The sequence below is a fragment of the Oryzias latipes genome, chromosome 1, assembly GCF_053564925.1.
Source record: "Oryzias latipes strain Hd-rR chromosome 1, Olatipes_Hd-rR_3.1".
Lineage (NCBI taxonomy): Eukaryota > Metazoa > Chordata > Actinopteri > Beloniformes > Adrianichthyidae > Oryzias > Oryzias latipes.
This window is the reverse complement of record NC_136237.1, coordinates 34,997,581-35,020,206: the sequence shown is the minus strand read 5'-3', so window position 1 is coordinate 35,020,206 and position 22,626 is coordinate 34,997,581. Positions and strand designations below refer to the sequence as shown.

At 42.5% G+C, this 22,626-nt stretch overlaps 1 protein-coding gene and 1 long non-coding RNA gene across 3 annotated transcripts in view; one reads left to right on the top strand and one right to left on the bottom strand.

The window, feature by feature from the left end:
* Positions 1-5,406: 5,406 nt before the first annotated feature.
* On the bottom strand, positions 5,407-6,217 carry LOC144994879 (uncharacterized). Its single transcript, XR_013658559.1, has 2 exons — positions 5,860-6,217; positions 5,407-5,722 (listed from the first exon to the last, which is right to left on the bottom strand). It is a non-coding gene; the product is annotated as an uncharacterized LOC144994879 (long non-coding RNA).
* Positions 6,217-22,626, top strand: part of LOC101169019 (homeobox protein OTX1) — a 77,221-nt gene continuing 60,811 nt past the window's right edge. The window contains exon 1 of one of the 2 annotated variants that reach the window (XM_078954217.1): positions 6,217-7,330. The gene's annotated coding sequence lies outside the window, so the exon portion shown is untranslated. Of the gene's footprint in view, positions 7,331-19,025; positions 19,149-22,626 lie in introns of those variants that run through there. The other variant, XM_078954215.1, reaches the window with a different exon arrangement.

Below are 22,626 nucleotides of genomic sequence, written 5' to 3'. Positions count from 1 at the left end.
GGAGTTCACCCCGGTGGACGAGAGGGTCATGTCCCTCCGCCTCCGGGTGGGGGACAGGTCTCTAACTGTGGTTTCGGCTTACGGGCCGAACAGCAGTTCGGAGTACCAGGCCTTCTTGGTGTCTCTCGAAGGGGTACTGGAAAGTGCCCCAACGGGGGACTCCATTGTCTTCCTGGGGGACTTCAATGCCCACGTGGGCAATGACAGTGGCACCTGGAGGGGTGTGATTGGTAGGAACGCCCCCCCTGATCTGAACCCGAGTGGTGTTTTGTTATTGGACTTCTGTGCTCGTCATAGTTTGTCCATAACGAACACCATGTTCGAGCACAAGGGTGTCCATCAGTACACCTGGCATCAGGGCGCCCTAGGCAGGAGGTCGATGATCGACTTTGTAGTTGTTTCAGGTGACCTTCGGCCCTGTGTCTTGGACACTCGGGTGAAGAGAGGGGCGGAGCTGTCCACCGATCACTACCTGGTGGTGAGTTGGATTCGCTGGCGGGGAAGGAGGCCGGAAAGACTTGGAAGACCCAAACGCACTGTGAGGGTCTGCTGGGAACGTCTGGCTGAGCCCTCCATCAGGGAAGTCTTTAACTCCCACATCCGGGAGAACTTCAAACAGGTACCGGGGGAGGTTGGGGACATTGAGTCCGAGTGGACCATGTTTTCCACCTCCATTGTCTCTGCTGCTGCTCGGAGCTGTGGTCGCAAGGTCTCTGGTGCCTGTCGCGGCGGTAACCCCAGAACCCGGTGGTGGACACCGGAAGTAAGGGATGCCGTCAAGCTGAAGAAGGAGTCCTACCAGGCCTGGCTGGCCTGCGGGACTCCAGAGGCAGCTGACAGGTACCGGCAGTCTAAGCGAGCTGCGGCCCGGACTGTTGCGGAGGCGAAAACTCGGTCCTGGGAGGAGTTCGGTGAGGCCATGGAGAAGGACTATCGGTTGGCCTCGAAGAAATTCTGGCAAACCATCCGACGACTCAGGAGGGGAAAGCAGTTCTCCACAGGCACCGTTTTCAGTGCAGGTGGGGAGCTGTTGACTTCGACTGGGGACATTGTCGGGCGGTGGAAGGAGTACTTCGAGGATCTCCTCAATCCCACTGACACGCCTTCTTTTGAAGAAGTGGAGAGTGAGGATTTTGGGGTGGGGCTGTCCATTACCCGGGCTGAAGTCACTGAGGTAGTCAACGAGCTCCTCGGTGGCAAGGCCCCGGGGGTGGATGAAGTCCGCCCTGAGCACCTCAAGTCTCTGGATGCTGTGGGAGTGTCTTGGCTGACACGTCTCTGCAGCATCGCGTGGCGGTCGGGAACCGTACCACTGGACTGGCAGACAGGGGTGGTGGTTCCCCTCTTTAAGAAGGGGGACCGGAGGGTGTGTTCCAACCATAGGGGAATTACACTCCTCAGCCTCCCTGGGAAAGTCTATGCCAGGGTACTGGAGAGGAGAGTCCGTCCGATAGTCGAACCTCGGATTCAGGAACAACAGTGCGGTTTCCGTCCTGGTCGTGGAACAGTGGACCAGCTCTACACCCTATCTAGGGTGCTGGAGGGTTTGTGGGAGTTCGCCCATCCAGTCCATATGTGTTTTGTGGATTTGGAGAAGGCGTTCGACCGCGTCCCCCGTGGCATCCTGTGGGGGGTGCTCTGGGAGTATGGGGTCCGGGGAGCCTTACTGAGGGCTGTCCGGTCTCTGTATGACCGGAGTAGGAGCTTGGTCCGCATAGCCGGCAGTAAGTCAGACCTGTTCCCGGTCCACGTTGGACTCCGGCAGGGCTGCCCTCTATCACCGGTTCTGTTCATAGTTTTTATGGACAGAATTTCTAGGCGCAGCCAGGGGCCGGAAGGGATCTGGTTTGGGGACCACAGGATTTCCTCTCTGCTTTTTGCAGATGATGTTGTCCTGTTGGCTTCATCGAACCGGGACCTCCAGCGTGCATTGGGGCGGTTTGCGGCCGAGTGTGAAGCGGCTGGGATGAGGGTCAGCACCGCTAAATCTGAGGCCATGGTCCTTGACCGGAGAAAGGTAGTTTGCCATCTCTCGGTCGGTGGAGTGTCCTTGCCCCAGGTGGAGGAGTTTAAATATCTTGGGATCTTGTTCACGAGTGAGGGAAAATCGGAGCGTGAGATTGACAGGCGGATCGGAGCAGCGTCCGTAGTTATGCGGTCGCTCTATCGGTCCGTCGTGGTGAAGAGAGAGCTGAGCCGAAAAGCAAAGCTCTCAATTTACCGGTCGATCTACGTTCCAGTACTCACCTATGGTCATGAGCTATGGGTCATGACCGAAAGAACGAGGTCCCGAATACAAGCGGCTAAAATGAGCTTCCTCCGCAGGGTGGCTGGGCGCTCCCTTAGAGATAGGGTGAGAAGCTCGGTCACCCGCGGAGAGCTCGGAGTAGAACCGCTTCTCCTCCACATCGAAAGGAGCCAGTTGAGGTGGCTCGGGCATCTAGTTCGGATGCCTCCTGGACGCCTCCCTGGAGAGGTGTTCCGGGCATGTCCCACTGGGCGGAGGCCCCGGGGAAGACCCAGGACACGCTGGAGAGACTACGTCTCTCGGCTGGCCTGGGAACGTCTCGGGGTCCCCCCAGAGGAGCTGGAGGAAGTGGCTGGGGTGAGGGAAGTCTGGGCATCTCTGCTCAGTCTGCTGCCCCCGCGACCCGGTCCCGGATAAGCGGAGGAAGATGGATGGATGGATGTATATTTTTTATTTTATTTATTATTAGCAGCATTTTGCACATTTGAGTTTTAACTGGTTTTATGCCTTCTGGTGGTCAACGTCTTCTGTTTTTCTTTTTTGTTTGTACATGCAATGTTTACCATATGAATGTTTTTGTCAGGTTCACTGTTGTTTGGCTTGAATAAATTTGACTTTACAGCACTGTACCTCTTTTTTCTTCCAAAAATGTTTTGCCCGTGTCAGGGGGTACTTGACTAAAAATATATTTCTAAGGGGGTACATAACTGAAGAAAGTTTGAGAACCACTGCATTAATACAAGCTAGTAAAAGGAAAAAATGAGGAAATACGGTTGTGGAAAAAAATAACGGGGATCAAACTTTGTTTGATTTTGACTTTTTTTCAGAGGCAGATTCCAACGTAGGTCTGGTCCAAAACCAAGCTGAGTGATTCAGAAGGAAACTCAAAAGTCTTAATATTCTTCTCAGACTTGACGAGCTTCAGTTTGTCATATTTTAAAGTTCAACACAACAAATCAAACTTTATAAGGCACTTTTTATACAACAGTAATGCAAAGCGCTTTACGGTGTTAAAACAATTAAATATTAAATTATAAAATGGGTAGAAAACCACGTACCTACATAGTAAAACATAAAATGAAATTATTTTGGCAATTTTGAAGTTAGCTAATCCCTACGAATGATTGGACAACCACAAAGAAGGAGGAACAGCAGCAGACAGACAACAGGGTTGGCTGTTTTAGAATTCACTTTTCGAATTTTGTAATCGTGTACGCTATCCTGCTTGGAGGGATTGTTTTTTTTAAGATGCTCAAAGTGTTTTTTTGTTGTGAAAAAAGAGAGTTGTTCCTGTTTCAAAATGATGTGTGTACCAAGCTGCAGTGGATGCAGTTTACTTTTTATGTATAAAGATTTGGATTGTTTCTTCACAGAGCATAAATACATGACCAAAGCTCAGGATGAAGCTGGTTCTAACGCACAACGGTTTCTAAAACCAGAGTGTTTTTCAGTGGCCAAAAGTCTGTTGAAAAAAAGGTTCTGCAAAAAGGATAGGAGTTTGTTTGGAGAAATGACTTTTTTTTGCAAACGCTATCATTAATGATGGTGCAAAGATACGTATGTTTACCATGTTTAACAGTTTTGGTTAAGCTTTTTAACTACAGCAGCAACTGTGAAGAAACACAGCAGACATTTAGCGTGCAAATGTAAATCTGTGAAGTATCGCCAATACCTGCAGAACCACAGAGATGAGAGGACTAGAGAACCTCTGTCAAGTTTATATGATTGGGAGATGATTAAGTATGAGAAGAAATAAAACAAAAAAGATTACATTTATTTACAAATAGAACCTAAAGAGGCTTCTGGAACATCCCATAAATCCTTGGATTTGATTGTTGGACTAAGTGTCATAAATATGAGGCCATATGCATTTTCTTTAAAGTTTCAGTGTCCACAACCTTTGCTGATTTCCAATTAAGAATCCAGCAAGAAGCATTTTCTGAGTGTTAAAATATTTTTGGATGTTTCATATTACAAATTATGACTTTGCCTGCACTATTTTTTTTAACCAAATGTTTTGTTTTTGGTTTGTTTATTACAGATTACAGTTTGGAAACATGATGGCTGACAGATATGAAGTCAAATCAGCAGATGGGTTTTGTGTTTTTCCGGCTCGATTCTGTGTTTTTTATCGTGTTGATCCACTGTGGAAGCCCATCTTAGGAAGGCTGACCTTGCCTCTCCAGTCAGGATGTGTTCAATAATCTGGTTGGTGTTTTATAGTTCAGTTTCTGTATTCATGATCTGCCGCAGTATATTTTCCTATTAGCAAAGCCAGATGAAGTGTGATGGGACGGAGAGCCGCTGGTCGGTGGAGGTGCTGCTCTGCCCGATAACTCCTCTGCCAGATAGCTTGCTCAGCCCACTGCCTATTCTCAGATTGGACAGAGATATGAAACCAATAGAAGAGCATCGTCAGCTGCTGCTTACACCCAGATAGTTTAGTGTTTTAGGATGAATTCTGAGATTTCCTCTTTCAGCCCCAATTTTCTGCTGAGGGCAGAACAACAAGCTGTGAGGTCACCTCTGTTAATGTCATCAGTTGTTTGGTTCACAAGACTTGGACTCGTTGGACAGTTCGGAAAGGTTAAAATGAAACTAGACTAAGAAATCAGCACTCCGTGCTGCCATGGAGTGAACTGGAGTGATGATCTGGTATGGACTGGTGCTCTGGTACTCTCACCATCACCCCTTCTTTACACAAGCACATTCAAATCTTGCTTGAGAGGCTAGTGATGCTTTGCCTACTAAAGCTCATCAGAGCACCACTTTGGCACTTTCTACTTCACTTTGGTCCTGCATTTGTTGTGGGCGGGACCGCTGGCACGGAGTAAGCCAGCGCTCATTTCCTATCATTAATCCTTAGCTTACACTCTCTCCTGCTACCTTACAGCCCCTGAACCCCCAACCTAACATTACTTGTGCAACAGAAATTGCGGGCAATATTGGAACTATCCAGCTGTACAGTTTCGAGCCAGATGCCAGCTCGGACAAGGAAAAGAAAGACATACATGGGTCTAGTCACCTACAAGTGGATGCACCAGAATGGAGCAGAGCAGTGTGGCCCGCCAACTGTAGTTTGTATGGAACAACTACATACATTTTTTTTATCTGTTCCTGATTCACCACAGCTGAAAAATAAATATAATCAGAAATGCAGTTTTAGTCTTAATTTTCTTTATATATATATATATATATATATCCTCCATCATGAGAAAATTACCACAAGAACATGTTAAAAACACCAAAAACACCATTTTCATTGGAGTGGGTCTTTAAAAGTTCCTTAACCTTTGTGCTATCCTAGGCACTTTGACAGTGGGAGTGAGGTCATCTAATCCACAAGACAGTGCGCTGAACTTTTTTCTTCAATGATTTGTGATCTTCACTGGTGTCCACGGATTACATGAAATCCTCTCCACCTTTATCCACCTCTGTGATGTCGGGGAGAACATGTCAGTGTTCATCTTGACCCTATAGGATAGCACAAGGGATACCATGACCTGCCATGTGACAGACTGTGTTGCACAAAAAAAAGGTTTTAAATATTCACAATCATGTGATCATTGACTGTGCAGCCAAAAAAATGGTAAATGATAAATGGCGTATACCTATATAGCGCTTTTCTACCGTCCTCGAAGGCCCAAAGCACAGTCACAAACCCATTCACCCATTCACACACGGGTGGCGGCTCCGCTGCCGAACACTGGTGCCAACCTTCCACCAGAGGAAAGGTAGGGTTCAGTGCCCAAGGACACTTTGACACATGGGCGGGCAAGGCGGGTATTGAACTGTAATCATCCTATCAGGGGTCGACCGCCCTACCACTGCACGTCTTCTTTTTATTTTTAAAAACAACATTAAGGTATATCGTGTAAAGGCGAAAAGTAAAGGAAACGAAATATTCAAATCTGTTGTCAGGGTCCGCTCGGCAGAGATTGAGCCACAAGACAAAAAAGATCTTCAAATCAGGGGTTTTTATTTTACCCAACACATAACAATATGGGCCCAAATTAAAATGGGGGTCAACTTAACAAAAAATGTAACTGAGAGAATCAATAACAAAAGCTCAAACCAACTGAACCAAAACTGACCCACCAACAGGAAACATTAGGGAGATTTTATACTGGCTGATCAGACCAATGACACAATAGGGAGGGAATCACAAACACAAAACATTCAAAACCTAAATATTAACTAAAGTAGTAAATTACTAGTAATTTAATGCTTTAACCAAGAAACTGAACTTATACTTCAAAATAAGTTTAACATATCCACAAAAATACAAACAATAGTCCAACATAAGAATAAACTTTGTCTTCCCCCTTCATCTTCTCCAGGTGGAAGTGTTCAGGAAGTTGTCCATGCTCCTCCCTTTCCATTTCATCAGGAACTTCTTCTGCTCCTCCCACTGCCACATCACGAAGTTCCTCTGCCCCAGCATCAGCCCTCAGACAGAACTCAAAAGAATAGAATTACTCAAAACAAAATTAACTAAATGTGTGCACAAGTCATTAAGCTAATTTTGTTATGTAACTTAAACTCCCCGGGCAAGAATCGCGCTGTCCCCCGCTTTTCTCAAGCATACCAGCTCACCTGTATCGTGCTCCGCTTCCGCGATGGCGGCGCAGGCGTCGAGGGAAGCGTAGCGGTTTACTGGTGAAACTGAAAGCTGTACGTTGTACGAACCCGGTCGCTCCCTGTTTGGTTTCTCTGGTCGGCGTGGACGTGGAGCTGCGGGGCCGTCGACCCACCTTGCCGTACCTCCGCAAGCGGGGGAGAGGCCTCCACAACCTGCGGCAGCTTCCTCGCGCTCTGCCAATGAAGGGCACTCCAATCCCGGCTAGGATGGCGCTCGTGAACGCTAGATCGCTAGCCAACAAAACCTTCATCCTAAAGGATTTCTTCGTCACCCATCGACTGGATTTCCTTTATGTAACTGAAACTTGGATCTCTGGAGACGATAGTAGCGCTTTCACTGAACTTTTACCACCGGATTGCTCATATTTTAGCGCTCATAGATCGTCTGGTCGAGGAGGGGGTGTGGCCACCGTCTACAGGACCAGCTACAACTGTAAACAGGTGATTTTAACAAAGACCTACTCTAGTTTTGAGGCAAGCGTCTTTAAGCTAGACCCTGCTCTCTCAATGTTTTGTGCTGTTATATACAGGCCGCCAAAATACAACAAGGACTTCATTGATGATTTCGCTGTGTTCTTGGCTGGAATAATGCCAAAATATGACAGAATTTTGATAGTTGGGGATTTTAATATTCATGTCTGCTGTCCTGATAAATCACTGGCCAGAGACTTTTTGAATCTTATCAACTCTTTTAATCTTGTTGAACTTGTGTCTGCCCCTACGCAAGAACATGGTCACACACTTGACTTAATTTTAACCCATGGCTTAACAACTTTTGACCTTGAAATCTGTGATGCTGTGTTTTCTGACCACATGCCTGTTTTGTTTAATGTGCAGCTGCCATGTCACACAGTTAAACCTCCAGCCCCTGTTTTATGCAGTCGCACTATTAACTCCCATACGGCCGCTCAATTCTCTGCAGCTTTTAACTCTACCATCATTTTACCAGAATATCAGAGCTGCAATTCAGATGTTGAGAACATGTCATCCTGCTTATATTCAACCTGTCAAACTGTTTTAGACAATGTAGCTCCGCTAAAAACAAGGCTCTCCAGGTTGAGGTCTGAGCCCTGGTTAGATGAGACCACTCGTGCCGTCAGGCGAGAGTGCAGGAGAGCCCAGCGGAAATGGAAGAAAGACCGGCTGCAAGTTTCCTTCCAGTTGTTGAGAGGCAGCTGGCGATCTTATGAAAAGACCATGAAGGCTGCTAAAACTAAACATTTTTCAGACATTATTGCAAGTAACCAGCACAATCCTCGGGTTTTATTTAAAACCATTAACTCTGTTTTAAATGTTCCACAACCGGTCTCTCTTGAGAACTCAACTAAGGTTTGTGAGATGTTTGTGACCTTTTTTATTGATAAAATCAAGAACATTAGGACCCTCATTAGCCCCCCCCCTCTTTCAGTCACTCCATCTCCACCTCATGTTCTACTGTTCTCCACCGGTTTGAGCCTGTCAGTCTGTCTTACTTGGAAAAATTAATTAGTCAGATGAAGCCATCAGGATCTCCCAATGATCCAGCTCCACCTCGTCTTTTTAAAGAAGTGTTTCCCACTCTGGCTCCTTATGTTCTCAGTTTAATTAACGGCAGTTTAATTCACGGGAGTGTGCCCTCGTGCTTCAAACATGCAGTAGTAACACCACTTATTAAAAAGCCTGGCCTGGACTCCTCCATTTTGTCAAACTTTAAACCAATTTCTAAGCTCCCCTTCCTTTCGAAGGTTTTGGAGAAAATTGTGTACTGCCAGTTAAAACGTTTTTAGAGGAGAACAGCATTCTTGAGGTGTTTCAGTCAGGATTTAAACCCGTAACAGTACAGAGTCTGCGCTATTGAGGGTTTCAAATGACATTTTTCTAGCATCGGATGCCGGTCACCATGTTGTTTTGGTCCTGCTCGATCTGGCAGCTGCATTCGACACAGTTGACCACCAAATCCTTTTGTCTCGCCTGGAAAGCTGGGTGGGTCTTCGAGGTAGTGCTTTAGAATGGCTCAGATCGTACTTAAATGAGAGGAGCTTCTGTGTCCGTCTTGGACGTGCAGAATCCCTTAGAGCAACTTTCACATGTGGCGTACCTCAGGGCTCTGTTCTGGGGCCTCTCCTTTTTTCATTGTACCTGCTTCCACTTGGGTCTATTCTCCGCGAACACGGGATTTCATTCCACCTCTATGCTGATGACAGTCAGATTTACATACTGTTAAAACAGGAAGAAGCATATTCTGCTCACCAGTTATTAGAATGTCTTGATAACATTAAGACATGGATGTCATGTAACTTCTTGCACTTAAACCAGGAAAAAACAGAGGTTCTGCTATTTGGTCCAAGTGACGTCTCTAAAGCGCATGTCGACTTAGGCGTTTTAAATGATCACCTGAAACAGACAGCAACAAGTCTAGGTGTGAAACTGGATAGTAATTTAACTTTTAATGCTCATATCAACTCAGTGGTGAAATCCAGTTTTTTTCACCTGAGACAACTGGCCAAGGTTAAACCTCTCCTCTCTCGCCATGACTTTGAGATTTTAATCCATGCTTTTATTTCAACACGTTTGGACTACTGTAATGCTCTCTATGTTGGGCTTTCCCAGAAATTACTTGCTCGTTTGCAGTTAGTCCAAAATGCTGCTGCCCGTCTTTTAACTGGTACACGGAAACAAGAACATATCACTCCCATTTTAGCATCTCTTCATTGGCTCCCAGTTCGCTTACGCATTGATTTTAAAACTCTCCTATTTGTTTTTAAAAGTCTCCATGGACTCGCTCCAAAATATCTGTCTGACCTGATTCAGGTGTACACTCCTCCCCGCTCCCTTAGGTCAACAAATCAGACACAGCTGGTCGTCTCGAAGACCAGGAGAAAACTGAGAGGTGACCGAGCCTTCTCGGTCTTCGGACCAAAAATCTGGAACGAATTGCCCCTGTACCTCAGACAGATAGACTCACTTAACATTTTTAAATCTGCTCTTAAAACATATTTTTTCACTTTGGCTTTTAACTGAGTTGGAATCCGGACCTATTTTATGTGTTGTATGCTCTATATTTTCATGTGCTTTTATTAATTTTTGTGTTGTTCAGCACTTTGGTGAACCTTGTTCTGTTTAAAGTGCTTTATAAATAAAGTTGAGTTGAGTTGAGTTGAGATGTAATGTGTGAAATAAAATGAAATGGTTTATTCAACAAAGAAATATAACAAAGGAACTTAACTGTGGGGCATTGGGTTCTGCCCTCACATCTGTTGTTGTTTGCCATGAAAATATATATTTTAAATGATAATTGCAGGCAAACTCCCTTAATTTGGTTTCTAAATTGTAAACGCTGTATACTTGTATAGAGCTTTACTACCTTACTTGACGGCCCAAAGCGCTTTACGGTCACAGTTCCATTCCCCATGCACACACATATGGTGGCTCCACTGCCAAAACTGGTGCCAATCTGTTACCACCAGGAGCAATGTGGGGTTCGGTGCCTTGCCTGAGGACACTTTGGTACATGACGGGAATCAAATCTGCGATCTTCTGATCAGAGGTTGACCACTCTACCACCACATGTCTTTTTTTTCATTTTTAAAAACAACGCTGAGGTATATCGGGTGCAGATCCGATGTATGTATCTCCTTCAGCCGTTCTGTCGCTCAAATGTCTTAATTTTGTCCTTTTTCCTGCACCATACATTCCCATCTGTTCTATGCTCTCTGAGATTCTAGCTAGCTAGAACAACTGGTACTTAAGACCATATATAAAAATCCAAACTTCACATGGAGCAGCATTACAGTTTACCGTAACCCTGTGTGGTGGTGTGGACACAGAGAGGCTGTGGGCAGCGTTGTCCTACAGGGGGCAGTGTCTCACCTCTCCCTCCTCTCTCCTCAGGCTTTCATCATCTGTCAGCCATAATAAAAGCAACACTCATAATCATATCCCTGTAATAAAGGAACTGTCTCTTTGTCCTCCTTCATTCAACACATTGTCACAACCCAGAGCCCTAATCCCGCAAACTGACGGACAGTTGCATCCTGGGAAAAGAGCTGCATGCTATTGTTTGAGCGAGTCAAAGCTGCTAAGCCCTAATTCTTTTGTGTGCATTTGCATACACAGAAGTGTTCTTTTATTGAAGGGCCAAATCCTTCGTGTATGTGACGCAAGGCATTTTTAGTATCATTTGTGAGGTATCTACATGCACTATTAGTGCTGCATAATACCTCCACATAATACAGCTGCATTATCTGGCAGATAAGGCTTTTCACTGAAGTGGAGCTTCGGGATGAAATGCTGCAATTTCAAACGGGCTCAAATGTCATCAGAAATGTCAGGCGTCTGAATACAGAAATGCCTTTTTTTTTGTTATCGTTTCCATCCCCCCTCCTGGTTCCTGAAATTTACCCACCCTTCCTGTCTACAGTGTAACAGGCCTGGTGTTATGATTCACCAGGCCTCTCTGCCTCTTCATTCCCCTCATCCTCCTCCTCCTCCTCCTCCTCCTCCTCCTCCTCCTCCTCCTCCTCCTCTTTAGCAGGATGGCCTTCCTCCTTCCAGCAGAGTTTCTGACTCGCCGATAAACTATTTATCTGTCTGAGGCTCTGCGAGCTTCACACGCTCGCGCTCTCTGCAGGCCTTTTCGCCGTCACTCTCTGGAGTGCCTTCTGCAGACGCTCTGATAAGATTGTTCCGTGGAGATGGCACCGCGGAACACCAGCAAACCTCCAGAAATATCTCTATCCTCAACATAGTAGCTTGCAATCTCACGCTGAAAGTGGAAAAGCTTCCTTCTTCTTTGTCTTATCTCCAAGGTGTCGTTCCATTACAGAAATCGCACAGGTCAACCCCCCCCATTGAACATACCGTTGGAGCTCGAAATGCTGTTTCTTCCAAAAGATATGGTTGAAATGTTAAAAATCTAAGAGAAAGTAATTGCCTGAAAATTTGATTTGATCATACTTTAGTTAAGATCAAGGGTCTGTCACCTTTAAGGCTAAAAGAGCCACTGAAATCCAGCAAGAGCTGTTTAGAAAAATAAACTATGCTTTTGTGACCATTAGGCCATGCATTTATCAAATGTAGCTTTTAAATATTTACACCATTTGAATTATACGGCTAAAGTGATATATCCTTCTACTTATAACAATTTTAACTTCTCTTACTTGTGACAGCAGCACAAGGAACGGATTTCAAAATAAAATACAGACTCACTCTAGCAGATTTACAGTTTACAGAATTAAAACTCTTGGAAAGCCAAGTCTAACATGACGTTTTCTATAATTTTGAATTCGGTTTGCTGTATAAACACAACGACATTGGTGTAGAATCCAGTTTTTTTTTTTTATCTATACGTGTAAATGAAATTGATACTTATTTTTATGGATGTAAAACTGCTGATTGTACTGTTTTGTGCATTATTCTTGCTTTCATTGCTTGAAATAAACCATTTCAAATCAAATCAAAACATACAGAAAGAACTAAAACTGTTGTGCAGCTGAAGACAAGAATATGGACTTTGTGCATCAATATTTGTTATCTGACATGTTAAAAATCTAAACATAAATGAAAACTTGACTAAAGCAAATCAACCAAAACTCACAAATTCGGTATTTGATAACAACAAAGCATTTTTGAGACCAGCTTTAGCGGTTAGCACTCAAACATGAATTTTTGAAGGAAATTCAGCTTTTCTGGTTATGTTGTAAGAATTTTTTTAATTTAAAATTTCGACGCTCTTCGGGAACTATTTTTGTTCTTTTGTTTGACTCCTTTTTAGAGAGGAGCAGAAGAATCTGCCCTTTTCTGATCCTTTAGTCATTTAGTCGTTCATCCATTCAGACAGAAAAAGGTGTGAACGCCATCTTATTTTAAACATTTATTCCTCAGTTCTAATGATTTTGAGTGAATCATTACCACAGAACAAAGTGTATGTTTGTTTAGGTGTTTCAGCAACTGTAAGATTATTCTGTCAAAAAATTTACAACAAAAAGGTTAAAATAAACAATATTTCAGAATTTGGTTTACATCTGTTTTCATCGAGACCGTTTGGATCCAGTTTTGCAGAATCTAGACGTGTACAGTACAGGGGAGGTGAGATCTACCTGCAGGGTGTGATGAGGAACAGTTGAGGAGCGGCCAGGTGATTTACCTGTCTGACCATGACGATCAGATCTGCCTCTGTCTGTTGAGTCTCTGGCTCTTGCGTCCGCAGATCTATCAAGCGGCTTTATGAGCCAAAAGCCGGGATTATCCCATAAAACACAGTCGGACTCGGTGAAAAATGAGCTTTCAGTCTCGCCGCCACCCTGTGTTGCTTAAAGTCCTGAGCTTCTTTTAGCCCCTTTAAATCACAGTCTAAGCCCTTTAAGCCCAGTTTGTTCGCCGCCTGTTCAAGTTCATATTTGAACACATAAAGCTTTGCAGATCTGACCCCCCCCCATCAGAGGAGAGGCCTCTCCAATACTTTTGAGACGAAACATCTCATTCTACAAACTCTTTCATAGCAGAGAAACGATTCTATTATTGATAATTATCTAAAATTATAGTTTGTTTTTCAATATTTGAGTTGGACTGAATTCATTTGGAAGAAACGTGAATCACACCTGACCTAAAACTGTCACATTGCCCCCTTCTTAGTAGAATATTGACCTCAAAGGCAAATAACAATCAGGAAATTCATATTTCATTACTTTATTTCATTAATCAAAGATCACAGCGTTCAGTTCAAATTAAGGAAAATATAAATATTTAAGGAAACTCTTAAACCAGCTGCTTATCTTAAATATGTTGCTTCTTACAACAAGCTGGAGATGCTTTCTCTGCTATAATTTTATACAAACTTGTTAGCATTTAGTGAGCTAAAAAGAACTCTATTCCCGTGAAGTTTTCTTTCAATATAAAAGGAATTCCTCCAATCCCAACCAAAGATGAGATATCAACGGAAACAAGAATTTATTTATGACATCAGCAGTTTTTAAGGTAGTTCAAGAGGAAACTGAGCACAAAAGAGAGCTGACTGAATGAATGCTGTATCTCAAGGCGTCCACATGCATTAGATATCATTATTGTATTGTTCTGTTAAATTGGGTAATATCCAAGAAAAGCCCTAAGTTACATAACCACCAGGCATTTGATGTGTGTTTAAGAACATGTGTTTGTTCACACTCGACAAGCAGGGAGGGGCTTCTTCTTTTTTTACTGTTTACTACAGGTGGATTCTTGTTGCAAAATGTCAAAGCGGTGTATCCAAGCTTTTTCTTTCACAGTGCAATTCTGAAATGTGAGTTGTCCTAGAAATCCAGTCGGGCACAAACTGCAATTTTAATTTATCCACCATGATCGATTTTCAAACGGTTGGCACTTCTGTGAAATAAATGCGGTGCCAACCAGACTTTGCTACCAAAGATGAGATTTAGATAGGTGGGTCTCCAGCAGTAAAGCTAAACCTGCTTTTAGATCATTCAGGTGGTTCAGAACTTTCAGCCTCTTTGGGCCAAAGTTAAGCCCACAAACATTGCAACTTATATAGTTCAGACTGGAGATATCTACACTGACTAGGAGAGTGTACGGCTAAATAATACTTTGTGAGTGCGTGTGCCCACTGACCGACGCGCAGAGGAGCGCTGTGCATTTTGAGTGCGTGAATGTTTCCTGGCTGTGGGCTGTCTTCAGTGCAGCAAAGATGTCAGAGTTTGACCTGCTTTATCTTGTAAAGCACATTCAATGACATTTTTTTCTCAGAGACTGAAACAAGTCATAGAACTTGAGTTGACTTTTGAACGCAGAAGACCGAATTGCACGTTTATGCCCGTTTATATAGACTTGTCATTGGATGTGGGTACGTGAACGTGCGTTGCAGAGGGCGGTGTGAACATAGATTTAGTCACAGCTGCTCTTGATGTTAGAGAGGGACCATCTGCAGGTGAAAAACCTGTATGGGGCACCCAGGTGGCCCACATGAAATTTCAAGGTTGTAGACGACTTAGTGAGCCCATAGAGCATAAATGATTATGGATTTTTTCAATGGGCATGTTGCTGACGACAAACTATAGCAAACACATACAACACGTAAGGGTAAGTCAGGGTGAAATAGGTGAGATACAGCTTTTTCATTTTTTCGGTCCCCCCCTAAATCCTGCACATGGGGGCCATTTAGTGCTGTTCCTACGATAAATGCACACTCTTTGCTTGCAGTCTGACTGTTAGAAATGAGGAAATGAGATCAGAGTGTAGTCTGTGTCGGCATCCTATGGGGACTTATGTATCACTTGCACACCCTGAGCGTGCAGCGCTTGAGCACGGTCAGTAGGGAGCCAGGACGTTCACCTCACCGAGTGTGGTGTTAGGACACCGAATGACAGCACCACCTGTACATCATGGGTGCTTACAGTTTATATTATTCCCACAAGTTCTTCACCTCACCCTCACCATATGCTCGATGATCGTATGTTCCATTTTCATGACATTTTAAAGGTAAAGGATTTAACAGACCTTCTAAATTACAACATTGGCACATCTGAGTCTCCTTGGGTGCCATTCTTCTTGTTTTTTCTCATGTCACTATGGACGTTTGTTTGTTCCTATTCACGGTTGAAGATTTGGTTGTGCTGTTTTTTTGGGGGTGGTGGCTTAGTGATGTTTCAGCACCGAGCGGTCAAATTAGCAGCAAAGGAATGGTTTTAAGATTAGTTAAAAGACAGCTGTTGATATCCCAAAAAAACAAATAGGTGTTCTTCTCAAAAGAAGTTGTTCAGATGGAATCTAATAAAACTGATCTATGTTAAAATTTATGTGTGTTAAAAAAATAAAGGATTTTTAGTTTGTTCTTGCAAATATTTTGGGCTCACCAAGATGAAATGCCAAAACAAAGGAAGAAAAGAAAAGAAAGTAACTCTGACTCCTGATTGTGGTCGCTAACAATGAAAGGAATCTGCAGAAAACTGGAACAATCCTTAAGGATGTAAATCCACGGTTTGTTTGAGCGAGCCTTTATCTCCTTCTCGTGCAGAACATGAGGGGCCGTGGCTTTCTTTTCAAATCGACTATCTTTGTGTTGACGGATGTTTCATCGTGTTGCACCATCACTTTTCTCCCCTCTTTTGCACGGTGTCACGCAGCCGCTCTGTTTGTCTGTTTGATTCTCTCCTCCGGCGTGTTTAAGTGTGGGTTTCTCCTTTTCTTTATTTTTTGTTTGTTTTTTCATATTCTGTCGTCAAGGGACACATTAAAGAATCGCAGCGCCCACCGAAAACAACTCGGAGATGAGGAGGAGGATGAAATAACAACACGGTAAAAGGAAACAAGGCCCAGGAGTAAGCTCTGATTAAACCGTGAGACAATCAAACTGTAGAGATGAAACAAGAAGAGAAGAGGGGGAAAAGGAACAATGACAGCAAATTAAATAGGGAAACTGTAAACCCTTCCTAGTGACAGTGGGAAGCTGCCTTCAAAGAAAAGCAAAGTTCAGCCACGAAAATTATTGTTTTTGTGGTGTTGATCAAAAACACTTTGATGACTCTATTTTTACCAGGAAATGGGATTAAGCTCCTTCAACTAGAGAGTAAAATGTAGCTCCAAACAGAAAAAAATGGGAAAAAGCTTCTCTTTATGTTTGCAAAGATCAAACAAAACACAAATCAACACCAGGAGGATAACTGGCTGCTGTGGGGAAAAAGAAAAACTGCAGAAAAGTGCCAAAAATCTTCTCCCCCATCTGCATCAATCATCAGAAAACACAATCCTGGGATTATTTTACGTGCATGGGACCCCCACTTTTTGTTGAAACCTCACTAAAGTAAAAAGGAAAATGGAGTAAAATCAATTCTACTTATTTTGATTTTTTTAAGTATATATCTCATGTTTTGAAGTTCTTTCACAGCTTCACCCACATTTATGTGGTTTTCTAAGAATACCCATTTCCTAACCAGAGAATATAGAATAAAAGCCACAAGCAACTTTGTATGGTCCGCTGGCGCTAACCCCCCCTGCCCCTACCTGTTCCTGTTACCCCCCAAGCAGCCTCTTTAGGCCTTTCACTCACCCCCTCTATCGACCTGGTCAGAGCTGTACAGGACAAACGAATGACAAACCGAAATGACAAATTTTCTGCAGCCATTTAATGTTTAAGTCGCATGAAGGCGACAAACACATTTATGTAGTTTTTAGAGGAATCTGTTGAAATAAACTGTTGGATTGGAAAGGTTTTTTTGTTAACCGTGTCATGTCATTTTGTTCAACTTCAGCCAGCAATTGATGTATGACCTTTTCATATTATTGAACGCCACTTTGCGAGCTCTCTATAATAATGTGGTTAAAAATCCTCAACTACTAGTTCCAATGTTTTTTTTCCAAGCAGCTTCTCATTGATCTACGAGGAATTAAGCGGCGATAGGTTGAAATACCTAGGAGGAGTTTAATTTGTACTAAAAGGGGATTTATTTTAAAAAGGACTTTGTTTAACCCATCAGGTGTAACAAAAGAATATTAGAAATGGATTCTGGGGTCCACGTGTGGTGGTAAAATCAAAATGTTGTTTTTAAGAAAGAATGGGTCTGGGTTCTTATGGGTTAAAACCATGTCTGGGAAATTTTGTGAAGATTGCTGGAACAAAAGTTTTCTTTTTGCATAATGTGCAAAATTATCAAATTCGCCAAATTTCACACCTTACCACAAAATGGCCGACAAGCTAATGGTCCTGTGGCCGTCCCATAATAATTTTAAAACTTCCTGTGGGTATCCCTGACACATGTGTTTTGCTTTCGATAGTGAATTGTCCTTGCAAGTCATAATTATAGGTAACCATGGAGACTTTAAACTGTAGCACTTCAAATAAAATAAAAACTTTGAAATCTATCAGAATGGTTTAACTGCAATTTATACTGCGACCCTCCAGCCCAGAAGTGTCAATATATACTTGATTTACATGACAAGTCGTATAGTTAAAATTTATAGTTTAAATTTAGAAACATCTCATAACACCATACATCCCAAAAAGAACAGTAATATTTTAACTTTTTGACTTGATGCTAGAAAGTTTAAAATAAGAAAAATAAAAGTTCCTTTAAACATTAATTCATCTTCTAAGCCCACTTTGTCCCTTTTGGGGTCACGGGGCTGCCGGAGCCTATCTTGGCCATTTGTGGGCGAAGGCAGGGGACACCCGGGAGAGGTCGCCAGTCTGTCGCAGGGCCACAATCACACACTCATGCAGTCTCACATTCACACAAATGGACAATTTAGAGCAACCAATTAACCTATGAAGCATGTGGGAGGAAGCTGGAGAAAACAGTTAAAAATCTGTTAAACAGTTATGGACCCAGGACTGACCCTTGGAGTACCCCACATGTTACGGTACTTCATGTGGATTTTATGTCTTTTACTTGTACAAACTGTTTGCTATCTATCAAATAAATAATTATCCATTTTAGGGGGACTCATCCAATTTTTACTTCTTTTTTTTCAGTAAAAGGTTGTGATTTATTGCGTGAAATGCTCATTTGAGGTAGATAAAATTGCTGATGTAATGGCTTTTTGTCAACTGCTGTGGATATTTCTTCTGTTAAATCCATCGGTGCCGTTCTTGTGGAGTGATTTGCTCTGATCCCATTCTGACTGCTGTTTAAAATGGTTTCTTTATGTAGGAATTTGTCCAACCTGGCAACAAATATTTTTTCCAATATTTTGGAGAATTGAGGTAGGGATATAAGTCTACAATGAGATAGAATGTGTTTGTTTCCATTTCAGAAATTGATATTTTCTTTGCAGTTTTCATCCCATCAGGAAATGTTCCAGTTGAAAATGACATGTTTGTATATACGTGAATGGTTGAATAATGTATTCAAGTATCTTAGTATTTTAGTTTTTTACTAATATCATATCCAAATTGTCACTATCAGTCAATCTTTTATTTTTTCTTCTTCACTTGGTTCATTGTGTCATCTTTTTTTTACTGCATTTAAATCATGCTGTTAACATTATTTTAATATATCAATGTATATTTTGAGACAGTACTGTCCAACCAGGCTTTATAAAGTTGATGGTCATTTTTAATTAAGCAATGAACACTGGTGGAGCCCTAGACTCTGTGTATTTGTGATGTTTTCTCTTTACTGAGCTCCTGTTGTCTTTTGCTCAACCTGTGGTTACAAATGGCTTGCAGTTCCAGCAGTTGACCATGTGGGGGCAGTATTAATAAGATCTGGCCAGGAACGGAAATTAATGCATAAAGAAGAAAACCGGCAAGCTTCTTCTGGTTGTCATCTGTGTTGATCTTCATTTATCCACAGTAAGTTTTTTTTTTTACTTTCATGTAATTTGGGGGTTTTCCTTAAGAGAAAAGACGCTGCTTTTATCTTTTTTATTCTCAGACCAAACAGTTTAGTGTGAAAATCTGTTCATGTCAATTTTGAGTTTCATCTCAGAATTTTTAAGGAAAGTCCTCCACTACACACAGAAGACTTTTAGAAAGAACATTAGGAAAACAAAATGTTAACATTTTTTGTTCTAAATCTAAATGCGAATCCAACAAGTCAGCAGTTTTATTATCTGATTTTTAAAAATAATCTTGTTGTGTGGAGGAAAAAACATAAATGACACCAAATTTTTCCAAACCTTCCAAAAAATCTTTGGGTAGTCGTGTCTTCCGACTGGAGGCCATTGCTGGAAAATGTCTAAGGTCATTTCCAAGAAAAACAAAAGAGCGACAGAAAGCTGGAGAGCAGGGTTGTCCACAGGCCGGAGGATTATTCGACTACTGTTACATGGATTAGCAGCAGCCCAACCTTTGACTCCTGTTAGGGACGACTTGACTTGTGGCTCGCTCAGGAGGAGGCGGGCCTTCAAAGACGGCCCGTTTATGTGAAGGAAGGCAAACACAGAGACAAAGTTAAACACTTCTTCTCACGTTTGTTGATTTTTCTGCCAGAATCTTCAAACGAAAGTGGCATCTTCAGGAACGCCACACTTCCAATGAACACAAATCCCAAATGTGTTTGGGCTGTAGAGGGCTGACATGCTCAGTTTGCCTGTTACGACCTCCTGTACACCCTCGAGTACAGAAACAATTTCCAAATCCGGGTGTAATCTTCCTTTGTTGCTGCTCTCCGACTTTCATCCTACGGGGATTACTGCCACACTTTTTGTTGAAGAATTGTGGCAAAAAGGGAAAACAATTTGTGCAGAGTACGGCCGGAGTCCTCCAGAATCTCCATCTTTTTCTTGGGCTAGAAAATCCCATAATCCTCCATGTTTGATGTCTCAAAGCTAATGGCGTTTATTAGGACGGCCCCAAAAGGCGCTTTGTCCGCGGTGCGGCTGTCGCTGAGGTTTTGAATGACATTGCAGGGAGAGAGCTGGTAACTTTATCTTAATCTGGGCTTATCTGGCCCTGATGCATGCGCAGGTGTGTGGCCCGTGAGCCCAGAGGAGGACGGGCTCTCAATGCCGCTCCGGGGGCCTGGGATGGCCGCAGGAACATACACCGCACCTTTTAACCCAGGAGGCTTCAGCCCCTCCAGCAAGCAAACTGCCTTTTATCACATTTTAATTAAAAGGCTGCTCCTTTCCCGTGTGTCAGCTCGGTAAGAAGTGGCTTGACCTTTTCCTGCTGAATCAGTTTCATGAGTTGCAAACAGACAACAGAGGGGATTTTTATTTCACCTGAAAGCCGTCTGCTCTGCGTTCTGGCTTCAGCTCATCTGATTCCAGTTTCAATTAAATCACATTAAAGGAGCTTTGAAAAAAAAAAAAGTCTTTAACTTCAAAAGCTTTCATTACTACACAGATTTAGCCTAATTTGTGTTTTCTGCTTAAAAATGGAGTGCATGGGAATTCAAACGTTTGAGTTTCATTTTCCATGGACACTAACTACATACAAAATGTTGCGTAGCTTTTAAAGTCCTGATGTCTCCCATCAGTGAAAATGGGAATCCTGTTTTTGTTGTTTTAACATGTTCTTGTGACATTTGTCACAAAATGGAGGACTTGTATCTAAGAAAATCAAGCTTAAATTGGCTTTTTTTTGTTTTTATTAAAGTTTTAAGTATTTACTGTTAATTAAAATTGTTGTGAATCCGGAGCAGACCACAAAATTCTGTTTCAAAAAAAGAGCTTGTTTGTGACGTAGAAAATATGCTGGGCGGGCCACAAAGACATAATCAGAGCTCTCAGCAATGGGAAAAGGAAGGAGGGGGGGGGGGGGGGGGGGTTGCCCTGCACCAACAGTTCCGCCCACAACTCAGAGGTAAATATCTAATGGACCACTGCCGCTCTGCAGAAACTATGTCCTAGAAAACTGCAGGTTTTATTTTAATGTTGGTGTAAAAAAAGCATTGTCATATTTAAAAGATCACTAAAAAATTGATCAAAAGATGATTGGAATGGGTACACATTTTAAATCCATGTATCTCAACTGTTTTATCCAGACAAATTAAGTCCAGTTTAATTCTATTTTATTTATTTATAGCTCAATATCACAACAACAGTCGTCTTAACGGGCTTCATAGTATAGTAAGCGTAAAATCATCTCCTTTTGAGTGTAGTAATGATAAATACAATTTAAAAATACAAATACAAAATAAAAATAAATACAATAATAGGAAGTTTGTATGAGAGCTATCAAAGTCTCAATGGATCTAAATTATGGTAATTTATATTTGTTTTTTGCTTAAAATAGGGGGTATGGCCCTTTGATTGACAAGGGACAGCTTCAGAATTTGAGCCTGGGCATAATCCAACCTGTGTCAGGTGTGTTTGTCCTGCCCGGCACCTAATTTTTGAGTAGTTAAGGGTTTGATGATGTCATATCCAGCCAAAAATCAATAAAATAAAAGAGGAAAGAACTTGCCTAAAAAGAGCATTAATTTGTTAATTTATCTAGAATGACCATTTAATGTCCAAAGTTACAGTAAGCAGACTAAGTTTATTAAGGATGATAAATGTTTTTTGACCTGAGCAGCAGTCTTGGAGACAAAATCAGAATTTCTTTGTTTCTTGAAAGACATTAGACAACATCTTTGACTGATGAGGCTTTCTCTCACCCAGGATCAGATCTGGGTCTTTGATCAGAGGAACTTTCTTGAATTCAATAGCAGAAACCCCTGATACCTAAACATGATGAGGTCCTTCCTTTCCAGCTTATGATGCAAAAGCAGCATCAGCCTGAGAGTGTTGGCTGCATCCACAGCCTGACATCATGGGTTTCTGCAGTGTGCTGGAATAATGTAATCGTTTTATGACACCAGAGGACAAATTGAGTAAGATTAGAGCTCTAAAACACTTTGTTTATAAAACACATTTGAACAGTTTCACACGATTGGTGTCCATGAAGTTCTAGCTTTTAAAAAAAATGACTAAATTTCTGTAACTGCTGCCATCATCTGCCATTTTTCATCCGGCCCCCTCTGCCCGATGGTTACGCTCCCCCTGGCTTCATCTACACTTTTGTTTTTATATTTTTACACCTCATGTCTTACTTTTCTTTCATTATTGTTGCAAAAAAGGGATTCTTCTGAATGGGCCTCAAAACTGAAGTAGGGTGGCCAGCAGGGGGCGACAGGCAGCAGCCAAACGGGCCCCTGTGTTTTTGGCACTGAGCCTGAGCTCCTGCTTTAACCCTGTTTTAACGCCTGAGGAAGCTGCTCCTCTCCACGCTTTACGCCAAAATGATGATGCAATCACACAAAGTAATCTCCAAAGTAAAACACAGCCAGCTGGGATGTGAAGAGCCACAGCTTTCCTGCAACTGAACAAAGTAAAATACTGCC